Source organism: Bombus affinis, chromosome 1 (genome assembly GCF_024516045.1).
Source record: "Bombus affinis isolate iyBomAffi1 chromosome 1, iyBomAffi1.2, whole genome shotgun sequence".
Taxonomy (NCBI): domain Eukaryota; kingdom Metazoa; phylum Arthropoda; class Insecta; order Hymenoptera; family Apidae; genus Bombus; species Bombus affinis.
The window spans coordinates 15373611-15388508 of record NC_066344.1 but is presented as its reverse complement, the minus strand read 5'-3'; the positions used below and the strand labels follow the sequence as shown (position 1 = coordinate 15388508).

The 14898-nt window shown below is 49.4% G+C and overlaps 1 protein-coding gene across 1 annotated transcript in view; it reads left to right on the top strand.

The window, feature by feature from the left end:
* Nucleotides 1-14898, top strand: part of LOC126922250 (protein bric-a-brac 1-like) — a 221443-nt gene that overhangs the window by 36981 nt on the left and 169564 nt on the right. Inside the window, exon 3 of the mRNA XM_050734698.1 lies at nt 4295-4420. The gene's annotated coding sequence lies outside the window, so the exon portion shown is untranslated. The remainder of the gene's footprint in view (nt 1-4294; nt 4421-14898) is intronic.

Sequence of the window (14898 nt, the reverse complement as noted above, 5' to 3'; positions counted from 1 at the left end):
TGCTGAAACGCAGGATATACGCTCTCCGTAACATCGTCCGATTCTTCGACACTTTTGCTGCCGCGCGTGAAACTTCTTCTTCGGAATCGCGTAACCGAGTAGCGCTAGACGATCCGTCGCCAACTTTTTCGACGCACGTTCACAGTCCTCGCGAGAACCTTGCAACTTGATAGAGAAACGTCGACCAGGAAACTGCAAACGAGGAAAAATGGAACGAACGGACGTTACCTGTCGGTGGAATGAAATCGGAAATCGTGCTGAGATAATCCAATCGTAGAATGGATAATTATTTTTGAACAGGTGGATTTTCGGAAATCGCAAACGCACGAACGATTGATCGTCTTAGGGAAAAGGCTAGGGATCGTTTGCTCGATTCTTTGTTCCTCGTAGCAGTGGCACGATGTACATGGATATATACGCATAGTTACCGCGACCCGTCAACAGGAAACGGAAAGATAGTTATCTAGCGAATAGGTAAAAAGAGTGAGAGGGGCGAAGAGAGGTGATCATGTAGACGCCGTAGTTATTTATTTTCACGAGGCTGATTATAATATTACGCAAGTCGGCGGTATACACGGTCTCGTAATGCGGATGCAAATGCGACGAAGAACGACTCGGCGACTCGGCAAATCTTCGGCTGGGAACTGTATTTTATTCATACGTTCGTCCACCTGCGGAAAAATAGTTGCACGTATTTGCACGCGATAGTCGAGCCTACGCTTAACAGTCGATTCCTTTCGCGCGCCAACCTCCGCCCAACCACCAACGGGATAACGATACATTTACAATTTAAACGTTGGCTGTCGAATCGAAAGAGAATCGCGTCGAAGCTGAGGAGACAAACCATAACGGACAGAAAGACGGAACAAGGGAGAAAGGAGACAGAACCGGGAACGTAACTGCCGCGACGTATCGGCAGAAAGAGAATCCAAGCGATCACGTTTTCAGACACGTGAGAATTAAAAGGCATTATGCGTGCTAACATTCGCCGCGTACCATTGCAAATATGCAGAGTTTCCGTTGCGGGATCGATGTTGGACGATACGGATCGTTGGCGAAACGAAATCGCGCAACGAGATCGCCGATTGAAATAGAAAATAAGGCGGAACTTGGAAACGCGTTTGTCCAGCGACGATCGAGAATCGGCGACGCGTATCGTTTACTTAGAGCGTAAACGAATAAGCAGAAAGGAGCGCGATACGCGGAAGTGAAAGAATTACGGGCGATGCGTCGTGCGTTGGAAACATCCCACCCACGCGCTAACGTACGCGCAGCTACCGACACTCACACGCACGCACACACCTTTACAATTTCGTATTGGCGTCTTGAACATTTTCCAACGAACATTTAGGAATGTAAATTTTGATTGATACTGGAAGCGATGCGTAAGATGGCAAAACGCGGCGTAACGGCGAGTTAATGACGGAAACGTAGCCTCGTAAAAAGGAGAGTTAATTTATGCGCTCGAAGGAATGGTAGTTACGTCGATAGAACCTATTCTTATGTCTGTGTTATATTGTATGTATATTGTGAGAATGTCGCGCGCCGATTTTCCTAATAACGGATATGCAATGTCCTCGCGCGAATTTTATTTCGTTTAAACGCCATTCCACGGATAAAGATATTACTCTTTCGCAACGATTCGTACGTCGATTTACTTAACAACGGAAGGCAAACGTCACGAGACCATCTTATTTAATTCGTACGTCGCATGGAATACCAGCCATAACGATAAAGACATTATAATACTTACTATTCGTACAGGCTGCATCATGAGACCGCTATCGTGTGCCGATTTCCTTCCAAGTTGTGTACGTTCTACTCGTATTCATCTACGTATATATCGGTTATCGTGTAGAGTGTACGGGATGCACTTACGTAACTCGCTGCAAAGACACGTGCATCGGACACGGACGAACCCCATCTCTCCTCCTCTCCTCTCTTCTTCACGCTGCTCGCTTATGCGCTCTTTCGCATAACGATATATTATTTATATAAGCGGAGCTGTCCCGGCAAATCGTTCTACTCTTGCAAATTACCGCCAACGTAAACCGCTAACGCGAATAATGGCCATCGTTGTAGCTCGCATCGAAATTTCCCGAAACCATCTCTTCTTCTTCCTTCGATCCGGCCTCTCTTCTATCTAACGCTACGTTCGATCAAACCTCTACTTTTCTATATCACGCGGCTATTTTCCGCCACGGAACATACAAATTATCGAAATAAAGACGAGACGGCGAACGTTCAGGGTACACGTTCGACGATAGATTTTGGGGAAAAGCGTCGAAGCGGAAGATGAAAGAGAGTAAAGAGAGAGAGAGAAAAGGTAGGACGAAGGTTCGCATAGTACACAGTAGGCACGAGCGACATCGTGGAACGCGTATGTAAGTACTTGGTGGAGCGGTTCGCGAGCACATTCCCCCCGTGCACGAGCTGTCCCTGGCGGAAGTGCGCGGCCTCGCGCGCCGTAACGTTATTTTCTGATTTCCCATTCATGGTCTACCGTTTAGTTTCGATTTGCCGCTTCGTTACAACGGCCGGAGATTTACACCGTCAGATAGGATTGTTACGGGCTCGCATCTCCCTTCCGCTCACGATCGCCTCTTCCTCTTTCGCTAGCCGCTAATACGCTCTTCCTTTACGCCAATTCGTTGGTGTTGCTGTTGGTCGAATACCGGTACCACCGCCTACCGCGGTACGCTACGGTGCGCCATGGTGCGCCACGGCCACGACACGCTACGATACGCCACGGTACGTCGTATACGTGCGCGTACACGTTTCTCTATCTTTTATATAACCGTCTGTCGTCACCGACTGCGATCTCCCTAGATATCTCGCTTCGTAATCACGTTTTTTCCTCCGCCGGTCGGCCGATCTTTCCTGTCAGATAATCCGCTTAGCGTGTACTTTGCATTTCAAATACTCCGGTCGAGTCGATCGCCATCGTTCGCTCTTTCGGCTGTTCATCCGTCCGACCACACAACCATCGAACACGCGTGACTATTTTGGATCGATGGTTGGGTCGCGTGGTCGCAATTACGCGCCGCTTTTCCTCGCGTTTCCCTTACGCCTGGCAAATACCGAGAAACATTGGGCAGGATAATGCCGTATGAAATTTCGCGGTACGTGTAGATATCCGCCACGTTCAATGGAAATTTTCATCTAGACTGCGGTAGGAGGAAAGCCGGTCGAAGGGTAGAACGAACCGGTCGGCAAGGTGAAGAGAGCGAAAGGGGAAAAATAGAGAGGGAAAGAGAGGATATGCGTACGCAAGGGGCCGACGAAGCGGGAGGACCCGAGCGGAGAAAAAAGGAGAGAAAAAAGGGGAGAAAAAGGAGAAAAACGTAGAGAGCGTGGTGCACCGTGCCCAGCAAGTAATAAGTTAGTAATAATATTTTCACAATATCTCTCCTGGATTGGATGTTATTTCATTATATTTTATTGCCTCTTACTATTACTCTTGCCGGTGTGCAACCCCCGCACCCTCGCCATCCCTCGTCCACCAATACTATCGCAACTACCGTTACTACCACCGTCGCTCGGTTGCGTCCCAGTCGCTCTGTTTTATTATCTCGAGCCTCTCCGTGCCGAGGGAATTCACTCGCGGAACTCATTATTGAGGAGTTTATTCTGCTGTAACCATTGCTACCCGTACCTCCTTCTTTCTTTCCGCTAACTCCTGCCTCCCGTCTTTCCTTCTCCTTTCTTCCCTTCGATTTCTCTTTGCAGCCTAAAATCTTGCCAACTCGAACCTCAACGTCCTCCGTTCCTTCTGGCCCGTTTCTCTCGATTCTTTCTCGAGATCGCGATCGCTATAGATTATCCAGCAAATATTTGTATCTCGCTGGAAATCGATCGATCAGAGAGCAACCGGCGTTTCTTCGACTACTCAGCGTCCGTACGATCGGACATCTGCGAAACAGCGGACAATGGAAAAGGGTTGGTTGCAGCTTCTGCTTCTTTAAGAGCGTCGTTAACGCGGCGATAACGCGCCTTCCAGTTAGCCGTTTCTATTCTCACGTTCTTCGTCGATCGGTCGACCCTTCTCCGGGTTAATATATGCGAGAAAATTCAAGGATGGAAATTGCATCCGCCGGCTCTATGAGCCAGCTTCTTTCTCTTCGACCGTCGTAAAAGCCGTTATTGAATTCGCGTTTCGCGCTCGCTACCCTTGCTTTTTCACTTTCATCCCTCCTATATTTAACCCTGTCGTTAACTCGCGTCGCTCGATTTTCCAAACAAGGCGAACTATCGTAGACGAAAACTAACGATTGGTCGTTTCACGTTCGAACAGGTGATCGAGAAAAGGCGTCGTGCTGCGAATGGACCTGCAGCAGAGCGATGTACCTGTCATGGAGAAAACGCGACGTCTGCTATCAACGGTATCGACGACGCTCGAAATCGCGTAACGCGCCTACAGGTAAGTCGCGGAGTCGATCGTGCGTTGCAATTTCGGCGAAAGAATCTGCATATTCTCGGCATCGATGAGAAATCGATCGTAAAATCGGCGAACGAAGACGTTACTCGATATCCATAGCTCGCGATGTAACGGCCGTTGCATATACAAAGCCGACGACCGAAATAGCAAATGTTGTCACCGATAAATTGCAGCCAACGATCATAAAAATATTACGTCAGACGGCTGTAACGCGCGCCGCACACCCATACGCACGCACTCGAGTTCGCACACGCGTCGTAGCTGTGCGTTCTCTCGTGACGTGTGGCAATTCCGATTCTGACGCGATCTCGATTTGTCGCAGTGACGCGATTAAACGCACCGATTATCCGCGTCCTTCTGCTCGATCATCCGCCGCTTTCCACCGTTTTACGATCGCGATCACGTTTCCATCGCGTTATTCTTCCAGGCTTTCGCCTCGAGCAAACGTGCGCGCAACGCAGCACAGTTTAAACGGCTACGGTCAGACGATAATAAGCGGACGGTAGCCCGTGGATGACTCGGCAACGAAGTAAATTCGCCATCGGCCGGTACAAACGTCCAGGAATATTGATATAAACTTGCCGTGACTAATACAACAATTTATCCAGCCGCGAGCATTTAAATGGTTACGACCGGCTCAACTATCCGTCCGACCGAGTCGACCCGAACGACGATTCCGTCGTGCGTTAACTCGCACGCGTTTAATTCGTCTCGCCGCTTTCGCGAATTAACTCACTCGCCCACATTTCTCCTCGCTTTTCTCTCATTATCGACGTTACGCTCTCCATTCTTCTTCACCTTCGACGATCGCTCCTCTTCTCTGCCTCGTTCGTGTCCCCCCCTCCTTCCTCCGATTCGACTCGCTTTAATCTAATTTAATCTAGTTTATTAACTCCGTGCAATTTAATTTCATTTCATCTAATCCGACTCGGCCTATTTTTTTTTTCCCCCTCCTCGGCGTCTTCGAAAGCGAAACTCCGTGTTTAGCCTTCTTCGTTGATTACGAATAGCTTGACGTGGAAATTCTACGTGGTTCTGGCTTCCCGGAGTAACAGAATTACGTAGCGTGTGTATTAGGTTGTGTCAAAAGTTTCTTTAGTTTCGTGAGTGAATTAATAAACGCGCGGGAGCTTTTGTTTTATATCATTTTCTCCATTTATGTATCGTCGATTTTCTAGCAATAGAATTAAACGGATCGAACCTAATTCAATAAAGTAAAAGAAAAGATATCGTGCCTCTAGTCTTCCTTCTTATAAAACGAAAGCAACTTTTCGGACAACCTGTGATGGACGCTGAGACGCGTTGTTGGTTAAATTCATAAGGACGAGAGTTAATTTAACCAACTATATTTGCGGATATTTTAAAATGTAGAATACAAAGTTAATCGCAAGCGTTGCTCGCGTAATGATACCGCGGTACTGATTCGTTATACTTATTCGCTCGACTGACTGACTCGATGACTCGATACTGATATTGACTGACTTCTACAGAACTTGATCGTCTATTTATACCGGTCGAAGGGTACCGAAAGGTTTGAACTTGTCGCCGGTTGTAGGTTGCACATAGCAGCGAAATTGCTTTGTCCAGAGTTTGTTTATTACATCAAGTGTTAATTGTCTGTGGCGAAACAACTATGTGAGGCATCTTCGTATCGAAACGTCCTAAGAAGCATATGCCGCTACAAAGCTGATAAAACGATGGATAACAGTTACGAACGTTCGAATTTTCAATAAAATTGCTCGCGTCAAGCGTAACTCGACTCTATAAAACGACGATCGCGCGGTAAACAAATACTTTCGAACGCGTTTTCCCGACCAATTCTCTTTCGCCCGATATTTAGGATGCCATTCTCGCGTGGATCGGCACAGCGCTGTTACGTGCCATCTTCTCTCACGATCATCTCCTCTTTGTCCTATCGCTGTCGCCTCTGTCGTGCCGCGACCCTCGTATTTAATTATTGTTATATTTATAAAGGGGGCCAGGCTTGGCGTGCACGGTGGAAGGGACACCGGTCCGACGACAGTTTTTCGGACAAGAGCGGACGCGCAACCCCTCGGTTCTACAGATCGATATCAAGCCGAAACGAATATTATTCGATTTTGCCGCGCGCTCGATACCAGGCAAGGGCGAAGGTAGCCGCGAGTTCGCCTTTGATCGAAGCGAATCTCGCGACGACGTGCTCCGGTTGCCGCGAATCTTAACAAACCCGACTATCGTTTCGCTTTAATTTTAGAACGTTCTATTTTTTTTCATTTGTTCCACGAAACGAACGTTCGACGGGCGAGCGAAAAGCCGAGCCGAAACGGCACCGCCGCAACCATTCAAAGATCATAGAGAAACAAGGACGAGCGAGAGGAAGATAGGTTCGCAGAGTAGGATGGATCGAATATTGGACAACTAATCACCTAATCACTCATTATCTACCGCAAGCTCGGAGACCGGTAGATCGGCGCTACATACGAGACTAGAGGTTGCTAGGTCGTAGAATAGGTTGCCCAGAGGGCCATTGTGATACGCGAAGCAGAATCATGCAGGATCGTATATTATCGATTGGAGGAGGGGTTCAGGCCAGTAGGCCCTCAACCCTTAACACCCCGTGTCTCCGTTAGCGACGCCGATACCAGCAGACAGATTCAACGAAGCTGAAGAACGCGTGTGCAATACCGCGGCAAAACACCAAACGATCCTACCGATCGTCTAATCCCGGTGAGGTGGTATGTCGTGATAGGTGCAGAAGGAATACTCTGATGTTCGACGAAAAGTTTATTACTTATAACAATCAACGAGTCAACAATTCATACGATTCACACTTACGATTAACCATAGAGAGTTTATAATCGCGTATCTCGGCTTGTGTTCGCGTCGCTATGATACTGAACCTTTCGCGGCTCGAGGCAGAATGACTCTTCGTTCGAAACCAAGCGGATTCTTTTCTTAGTTGCCCTTCGATATCCCTACTACACACGCGTTTATTAGATGTACCGCGGCGGTTGCCGCGCGTGCATTCTTCCAAACATTCGGCGGAAGAACCATAGAAATATCGATGCTACGTTAGGCGCGTCGGCCTTACGCTTTGAAGATATAGCGCTTTGTGTCGCGAAGCCGTTGGAAAGTTCCGTGCTCGTGTGCCGCGACACCGGTTACTACGTCGCGAATTTCTTCATTTTCCATCTTTTTATTTTCCATCGAATTCGACTTTCTGGCCGCTGGATATCGGTTACGCAACGCGATACATCGAGCTTCTTTCTAATAGAAACCGAACGGTTACTAGCTTTCGGAATACAATGTTCGCTATTACGATAACGACATAACGGCCGGTGATTTATCAATATAGTATAGAATTGTGTCTAGCGGATCGGTTTGCCGTGGATCTATTTTCACGACGGTGGAAATCGACTATGCAAACGGCGGTTCTGAAACACGGCCCTGTTTCAGAAATAGATAAACGTTCCGTTCGAATCGCGTGCTTGCTATTTTAATCTCCTAGCCGACGATCATTTTCCTCTGCACTTTTGATTTTTCGGTTATCGGTGAAACCGTTCGACGAGTGTCGCCAGCTGCTCGCTACGATTATACGATAAATACGTAGTCGTTTTCCAGCCTTTCGAACGAGATTCAGTGATCTGACTGTAATGAAATTCAGAGTACAGCACGATACAGAATCTTTCGGCTATTTGCAACGATATTCGCTTGACGTTCGAGGTTTCGTCTCGAGGTTTGGGTCGCGTGTGATGGGATCACCACGTCCCACCGAGGACGTGGCTGCTGCTGTCCGATACAGCGCCGTGACCACCCTTAATCCTCTTACGCGCACCGTGCCACGACTAAATATCAATGGCCATTTCGACGTGCGTGCTTCTTGCGAGTCGATGAAAAGTCGCTGGAAATCTCGAAATTCCTTCGATATCGAGCCTAGTCGCGCGACTTTTTTCAACGACGCGACGCGTCAGCTGCTTTCGACCCTCGATCCGCTCTTCTATCGATCGCTTGCAGACCAACGTCTACGACTTATCCCTGGTAATTGTACCTGTAAGCGTAGGGCTGGCCGAGGAACCGGCGACCAGACGAAAAGTAAACAGCGTGTAGCTGGAAAAGGGTACGATTTAAGGTCCCGACCGAGAGACAACGGCCCTGTTCAAGCAGTTACGTCTCCACCGTCGCTGACAACCAATCTCTCTAGGTATTTTTCGTCGTATTAACCTCACACGGTTTGCTTGTTTCCTAGCGACGCGCGAGTCATCGTCCGTTGCCTCCGTTGCATCGCAGGCGCGCGAAAGTGGAAATCTGTTCTCCGCGCGGTGACGAGATATTGGCTTTTGTCATTAGACGGTATCGGCAAAATCCGCAATCATTTAGTTGCCACGGCGATATAAGACAGAGAAAAAACGAAGCGACGGATAGGCAGCGCGAATAGAAGAGACGGCCGAGCGATCGGAAATAAGCGATACGATCGGGCTTTCAAGCTTTCTTGTAGCGCGTTTCACCCCGACACGGGGATGACAGCCGCTGAATAATAGAAGCAGCCACGTCGAGGTTAGATATTCTTACGATCACCGAGAACCCTTCTCTTCCGGCGATACACAGCTAAATCGTTAATAATTCAGTCTTTGGCTCGAGCATTATCCCTGTTTCCGATTGCATACAACTATATACGATATTTGTGTAGCGAGCCGTGCGTCCACGACGAAACTCCTCCGCTCGTCGCAATGCTTTTCCACCGAAACATCGATCGTCATCTTTCACTCGGCGATCTTCACTCGGCGATCGTACGTCGTCGCGTTTCTCTCTGTTCATTGCCGCGTTCTTACGCGTTACAGCTTCGCGAGAAAAGCGGAAACCGGGTAAGAAACTGGAAACATCAACAGCGAGTTCGCTTCGATTCGCGTAAGATTCGTTCGAGTTGCGCTCGCCGGCCGAGCGGGTTAACGAGATCGACAGACATTTTAAAAGGACGGAACACCGCTGTCGAGTGGCGACCGCCTTCAATTATTCAGGCGCAATTAACACGTCAATAGGTCCGTCGCACCTGGCTGCCGGTGCCGTGTTGCGCCAAATGCGTGAGCGTGTACGTGCGTTGGTAAAATGGTAGCCCGCACTTATCTCTTTTCCACCTTTCCTTCGTTCTTTCGGTTTCTCGAGCAGGACGAGTCGCGCGCCAACATCCGTCAGTCGATGATCGTCGAATGCACGGTGCAAAGTAAACCGGAAGGAAAGCCAGAGAAATTGGCATTTCGGCGAATTCACGCGCAACGATTTGGTATTAACGCGGTTTGTATCTGGAACGAACAGGCAAAGCGCGAGAGGAAAGGTCGGCTGGTTGGACAGCGCGAAAGTGTACTTGTATCGATAGCTGTGTGTAGCCGTTTGGCTATGTACGCGTACCTAACGAACGTAGACGCGTAGGTATAGTGGATCGGTACAGGTATAGAGAATGGCGCAAGGGAAGGGAACGAGGAGAGAAGTGAGACGGGGGATGAAATGCGGGGTCGCAAGTCGGTATTGTCGTCGGTTACAAATCAAATACCCGATATCATTGTTTGGTACAAGCCAGCCACCCGACCACCCACCCACTCCCCTTTTATACCACCCCTTTCTGCAACGTTAACCTCGCCCACAACCTGTATGCCCTGCCGCGACTACGACTAATAACTGCTGGTAGAACGCGTTGTCTCTCGCCCAATTATCGCCCAGGTATCGTTCTCTTGCTTCTTACGTACGTCGTTCGCGTCGTCCACGCGCTCCTTTTTTCTCTCCCATCGTAGTGCAAAGTATTTTTCTGCCGCCTGCAACTTGCCGCTTCGTATTAACGAAACGTGCTTCGCTTTTAACATTTCCACTGCCACGCTTAAATCACGTGTTTCGATGAGAAGGCCACCGGAGTATTTTTATTATTCAAAGCAGATAATGGCAGAATAATAATAAATTGACGACGCAAGACAATATTCTTCCCTAATGGACCGTTCATCTCGTTGGCGGTCACGGGTGACCGCCGTGGCGTATTGGTAACGGTTGATAGCGACATATCGTAAGAAGGCTTCGTTTATTTCAACGAACCAATCGCATTCGTTGCTTCGTCGTAAGCGAAACTTGCAGAATATATCGTCGAAACGCGTAGAAGATATTAGTGGACAGTATTATGATTGTTTTTATGATTTCGACGAAACATTCGGCTGAAATGGTACAGGTCCGGAAAGAAAATTATGTTTCTGACGAAGCAATGGTAGTGGTAGATTACGACAGAGGAAAATGTGCCGTAGGTTTATCAGATCGAACGATTGCATATTCTGCACCACATAGAAGAACCCTCGAGTGGTATATAAAATTAGCTTCAGAGTTATCGTTAAATACGTCAATTTCAAACGCGATGATACTCTATAAACAAGCAAGAAAAACAAAAATCGAGGTATCAGATTTTAGAATGGCACTAGCAACGCGCCTCGCACAGTGCCGTTCACCAGAGCCGTCAAATCTACTTCTTCGACAAAGATCGCGACGCGAAACGCGGAAGAAAGAAGGGCAAGCGTACCTGGCGGGAAAATTTTGCAGAGAATGCTATAAGAAAAATGTTAAACAGTTAGGATGAAAAATTGCTAAGAATCGGACCAAAGAGGTGACCACCTATCGTCCGGATCGTATCGACGAGCCACATTTATGTTTAAAGCGTTTCGACACAGTGCACCGTTAGTTGCAACATCTGTTCTCATTTTTTTTATCGATGTTCTAATAAAAACGTTTAATCGTTCAACGGGGCACTTCCATTTATCGGTTATATTCGAAATGCCCCAACTGTCAATTTCCATTCAATTTTTACAATTGTAAAAAGTTGAAGCGTTCCGATCACCAATGACCAACGTGGCAGTCAAAGCGTTAATACGACGATCGCAGGAGACGTACGCAGAAGCGAGTAGAAGCAGAAACGTAGCAACTTGCGAGAAGAACCGCGTCGCGTCGAATCGAAAAATGGTTCGCCGTGTCTGCGATCTTTGCGAACGACGTTGAATCTGCGCAAAGTATCGATATGGCGAGAGACCAGGCGCGAAACGCTTGAGAAGACACACGACGGAGGCAGTTTTCCAAAGAAAACGGAGCTTCTAGGAAATTTCGAAACGCCAATCACGCAACCTTAACTCGCTGAGATTTTCGCATGGAAGAGAAAAGCTTTCGTTGGAGGAAGAAGCCAGCGACGGTCGAATGTAGCTGAATCAACGACATCGCGATCTTAATCGTAGAAACGAGAAACGGTAGCTAATCGGTTGATTAATTACAGCTTAGTCGTCGAGCGTACAACTAGGCTTGCGAAGAGCCGAAATATCCAAGCGTTGGGATGGTTTTCTAGTCTCGCGAAGAGGAAGAGATGGAGAGAGAGAGAGGCGCGAAGAGAGAAGAGATGGTGTGTAAGTGGTACGGGGGAATAAAGAGGGTGGTGAAAGTAAAAGGCAAGAGCGAGAACGAGAGGAAAATGAAAAGGGTAGGAGGAAAAGGAGGCGAGACTCGGCTAGGCACCGCAACGGTAGGCGATTAATGATTCAGGGGCAGAATTTCGCAATGCTAAAATATTAAGCACATAACTCTTTCTCTCTCTGTTTCTCTTCTTCCGTTAACTGGTCTTCTTCTCCTTCTGTCATTTCCCCCTTGCCGGTTCTTCCTGTGCACCCGTCCCCTTCGTCAACCACCCCTCCTCCATCTTTCTCTTCGTTATTACCCTCGTACTCGCTTCTCTGTCTATCCGTCGCGTCGTTGCCTACCTTCTCGCGTTCCGTCTGCCTCTTTCTTCCTCGTTTGTCTACGGCTGAATGTGTACGCACGGTCCTTTCACGTTGCACGTGCGTACACGCTCGCACACGCACGACCATTCGTTCGCTCGCACGCTTAGCCACACGGTAGTAGCATCATCAATATTTCTCTTTGCTCGCAGTTCTTGTACAATACGTACAAGGCTGCTGCTGCCGTCCCTGTAATTCCGCGAGAAACGACCAGAGACCTACCGAGCGACTATTATCTACCCTGCGAATGGCTAACTTCCAGTCACCCTGTATGCAGCGCCACTCGTCCCGATCTTTTCCACGGAAAAACTCGCCACATACTTGCTGCTTTTTCGCGTCAAACGCCATTGCAGATCGAACGCGATCGCGTTCTTGTTCCGCCGACGGTGGAGAGGATCGCGGCAGCCGAGCGAAAAGGTGGAAAAGGTGGAAAGGCGGTGGGAAAGGATCGCGCGAATGATTTTACGCGGCGCGGCGCGAGGCCCTGGCGAGGTAACGGGGAATGAAACCGCGGAAATCCCAACACCGATACTTTACGGGTTTATTTCGTAGTACGCCGCGGCCTGGCTCACCCGTTTCCGCCCGTTTTTTTCATCTCGTATTTTTTCATAACTGGCCTGCGAGAGTGCGTGTTGCCGTCGCGAAAGTACTGTCGGCTGTTGCGAATCGCGCGATCCCGTCTCTCCCAAGGCCGCCGTCCGGTTTTCCCGAAGATTCGCAAGTTGGCGAACGACGCACGATGGCCAATCTCCGGCCGATGTTCCCCATCGACAGGAAACCGTGTCGAACGATTCGAGTTTCCTTCGCTGGCGTCTCGCGCTCTTCCAGTCGAAATTTTTCCATTCCGCCGGAACGTAGGCCGTTGGTATACCGTTTGCAGTTAAACAATATTACGTAGTAAAATTTATGGCTGTGCCCCCTTGCCGTAGCCAGCTTCGCACACCCTTACAATCCTCTCTCTCTCTTTCTCTCTCGGTTTGCGCGGCTGAAAGTATCAACGATATGAGAAATACGAGCGTTATAGCCGCTGCTACCCCTGCGTTACCAGCCTACGATGATCCACGGCTTAACGGATACTACCCTAAACCAGCTCGTTCCCTTTTGTTTTTTCGAAAATCTCCGCTCGTTCGAATGGCTTCGTCGTTTCCTACCGAATATCTCGTTCTCATCCGGCGAATTTCAGCGTCGTCCATCTCGTCTTTCTCGGCGAGTCCTCGTTGACAATTGATCGACCGGTCGTCGACGATTAGCCGCGTGTTCGTCGCTGGCGCAAAAGGAAGCTACGACGAAGTAACGCGTATTTACGCTTTTATCGCCACGCAATCCCGCGGCATAACCGTAAAAGTCGAACGATATTCTTCTCTGGCAATGCGGCGAGTATCGTTGTTCGCGAGGCGCGTTTACGCTTTTAATATCGCGGTCGTACTCGAGCGATCGACAGCACGATCCTGGGCGAAAGTAGCGGCGGAAAATTGTCTTTCTAGAAGCTAGGACCTGGTATCGAAGTTATTAGCGGCGAGTCGAAGGTTCGTACGAATAGGAGACGGAAAATTGGTCGTTAAAGGCGGGTTGAACGAATACGGAAGAAGAAATTGCGTAGCGATCGGGCGATTTTCAGGAGGAAAGTAAGGGCAGAGACGAGATAGTCCCAAAATTCGCGTTAATAGCCATTTAGGAGTGTCTGGTGGAGTCGGAGGGACAGACGCGAACCGTCTCTTTGTACCCTTCTAATTTCATTAGAGCGGCCATCTCTCCTTTCTACCGACGAACCGTAACTCCGTTATCGGGAAGCAGGACTCGCTAAATACGACCGTTAATATTTTTGCTTGTCTCGAGGAAATGCCAGGTTTCGTCGCGTCCTTGTCGTTAAATAATCATCTGCTCTGTCGCGATCCAATTAGCCCGTTAGCAAGCGCGCACCGATCGAGAGGCCGGCGTATTCTCTTTCCTCCGTATTCTTCCACGCGTCGTCGTTGTCGGTTTTTCGTCATCCACGAAATCCACGTGAAACATTCGAATCCGTTTCGTTCGCTCGACACGGAAACTCGCAACGAAGCGTTTGCCGCGACCGCGAAATGTTGGGCGAGAAAGCGACGCGATAGAATTTTGCAACGTCTTGACCGCGCGATCCACTCGTTTAAGTCTCAGAGGATGTCGGGGGCGAAACGCGCGATCGCCGCAGCTCGGGATCGCGACCGTTCGTCGTGCGCGTTGCCGCCGCCAAAGACGAAGCACAGAGAGTCTGACGTGTGGGAAAAAGCGAGGATCGGCAGCGGCACACGCCATCGACGCGAACGTCCACGTCGCGATCGACGTGGAGCGCGCGACACGGCGAAAGGAAGAAGAGAGAAGAGGATTGGCTATCGGGGGGAAGAAGGAGAATGCGGGAAGAGAGAAGGACACGGTAGGACCGCGAGAACGGGCGCGAACGCGAACCGGAACGGGAACGCGAGCCACGGCGTCGACGGCGGCGGCGGCGGCGGCGGCGGCGGCGGCGGTAGCGGCAGAGGCAGCGATAGCGATAGCGACCACCACCACCAGCGGCATCGGTGCGGCGTGACCTCCTCTCGTCGTCATCGGTGGATCGGAGTTTCGGGAGGCCGATCGGCGGCGGCGGCGGTGGGCCTCCTCTCCGATCTGCCGCGGCAGAATTTCTCTTCTTCTCGGCGAGAGAAGCGAGAGGCCGCTCGCGCGAGG